The sequence below is a fragment of the Scophthalmus maximus genome, chromosome 16 (assembly GCF_022379125.1).
Source record: "Scophthalmus maximus strain ysfricsl-2021 chromosome 16, ASM2237912v1, whole genome shotgun sequence".
Lineage (NCBI taxonomy): Eukaryota > Metazoa > Chordata > Actinopteri > Pleuronectiformes > Scophthalmidae > Scophthalmus > Scophthalmus maximus.
Genome location: NC_061530.1, coordinates 20,422,501 through 20,425,000, shown reverse-complemented (window position 1 = coordinate 20,425,000; position 2,500 = coordinate 20,422,501). Strand labels below are relative to the sequence as shown.

At 44.5% G+C, this 2,500-nt stretch overlaps 1 protein-coding gene across 6 annotated transcripts in view; it reads left to right on the top strand.

The window, feature by feature from the left end:
- baiap2b (BAR/IMD domain containing adaptor protein 2b) overlaps window positions 1–2,500 on the top strand; it is a 49,451-nt gene that overhangs the window by 43,539 nt on the left and 3,412 nt on the right. Inside the window, exon 17 of one of the 6 annotated variants that reach the window (XM_035612132.2) lies at window positions 1–341. This exon is cut by the window's left edge and continues 191 nt beyond it. The exons of the other annotated variants lie outside the window; for them this stretch is intronic. The gene's annotated coding sequence lies outside the window, so the exon portion shown is untranslated. Of the gene's footprint in view, window positions 342–2,500 lie in introns of those variants that run through there. 6 annotated transcript variants of the gene reach the window in all.

Here is a 2,500-nt window from a genome sequence, read left to right as displayed (position 1 = left end):
GGCCGAGGCCTCGGGCGCAACGCCGCCGCACCAGAACCAAAACGGACTCCGTGCCACGGCAATATTTAAAAAACTAACGTGATGGACAATTTTTTCCTCTTGAGGAAAAACTGTATCTTTTGCTTGTCTTTTCACGCATGTACATTATTTCCTTCATCCATCACCGGGGGGGTTTCATCGCTCCCCCCCACCAAAGGAACCGGATTCTTCACAAGCGTCCGTGCTCGCCATCAGAATGACGATGTGAAGGATATAAATGTGTGTACATCAGGGTGTGACGAGTACAGTTGTTCATCCCAAAGAGGATTTTCCTAATATTTAAAAAATGACATTACAATCAATACTTGTACGCGGTCTTTCAGTGTGTAACTACGATTGAACCTTTTCATGCTGTGAGGTTTTGTTCCTCCTCTGAGATTAGAGGTCATGAACAGATAATCTACGTGTTTTGACGCCATGTGATGGGGAATGTTTACTGTACATAAATGTGCCATATACAGAAGTGCTCGTCATGACAGTGTGTCTATGATCGGATCATTAAGGAAAACGCACCTTATACAAATAATAGTCTATATTTCTGACTTCCTGTGAACAGAGTTACTGTATAACGTTTTTTCAGTATTCGGCCTCGGAACATGTCTCCGACGTCCGTGAGGAGGGTGACGGTGCTCACACACACACACACACACACACACACACACACACACACACACACACACACACACCCACACGCACACACCCACACGCACACACCCACACGCACACACACACATACACACACACACACACACACACACACACACACACACACACACACAGACACACACACACAGACACACACACACACATACACACACACACACACACACAGACACACACACACGCACACACCCACACGCCCACACGCACACACACACACACACACACATACACCCTGTCAAACACACTCTCACACACATACACATACACCCTGTCGGACACACACACACACACACACACACACACACACACACACACACACACACCCCCTGGTGCTCGGGGTCTTTCAACTCTCTATTGTGACGTGTGGATCTACTGCCGAGGCTGAATGGGGTCAGTGAACCCTCGTCGCCGACTGACAGACGCTCACAGATGATTTTCCGGACAAAAAATTTCCAAACATTTTTGAGGCTCCAGGGAATTTTTTTGCTCCTTTTTTCTGTTTTGTATGATTGTACATCAACCCCCCAAAAAATGGATGGAAGGCATCACTTTGGAATTTGACAGAGAAACAATAATACATCTGTTAATTAATTGCTAATAAACCATGATAATGATAATAATTGCAGTCATAGTCAAAGTTAAAAGTTGGTCGTGCACATCAGACAGAAAAACGTCCAACATTTGACGTCTCCATCTTTTCAAATATGATAGTTTCCCGCTTCCCTTCCCTGCGGCCTCGACCAGCAGAGGACACGTGAACCTCAGCCTCATTCAGCCTCGTTGTTCTGTCGCTCTTTGCGAATAAAAAGACGAGATTTTCAAACCTCAAAGAAAAGAAGAGCGCATCATGTTCTGAAGATACTAACTTGTTTGTCTGATTGTCTCTCTGCTGAATAAAGACGCTGGTCTGCTCGTGTGTCCGGTCAGTGTCCGTCTGTACGAACCTCCGTCCCTCCGGTCACATCCACCAACCAGCTCAGGAGGATTATATTTCTCATTAAAATCATCTTTTAGATCTTCTGGGTTTTAGAAACAAATAGAAATCTCTTTACAAAGAGAGAAGCTGGAAACCTCTTCCACGCTTCCTACTCTGCAAAATGGTTTTTTATTTTCCTTTAAATTAGTGAAAGAACAATTCTTAGGATCCCAGATCACCGGTTCATATTTCACTGTTATGCTGTCTCCTCTTTGTCTGTGGCCTAACACTCGTCTTCCCCCTCAGCTTTCGCCGACACCCCTCCTCCTTTTTTTGCTTTTTCCATCTCTGTCTCGATGAATTTACAAACGCAAGTCGAGCGCAAACGTCTGGAAGCTGCCGGTGTTTCTTCTTTCTCCGCTCAAATAAGTCCAAGGTAAATGACGTGACGCAGTAACTCTCCGACCGACGTGCTTTTCGTTTCCTGACGAGTAAAGACAAAAGTTGATGACCTCAAATGTGTGGTGGTGAATTTCTAAAGAGTAAAGTATGAAATACATTTATTCAGCTGGACCTGTTTGTTGCTTGAGACAATAGGAAAGAGTTCCTCCTCTGGATCCTCCTTTTCCTGTTCAACTGATTTTTAATTTGTTTCTTTTTTTAGTTTGTTAGTTTTTTTTTTGAGAATTCTGCAGCCGTCTGGTGAAAAGCGACACTTCCTGAAACGTGCGTTTCAACAGTAACACAAGAGTTCCTTTCTCATACGTATCAGACTTTTACTTCAACGCATTAACCAGCGGCTCCTCCTGCACATTTACTGTCGCTCCTCATATCCGATAATTCTGGAACTGCGACAGTTCCCATCATAACCTCCCACCCGCA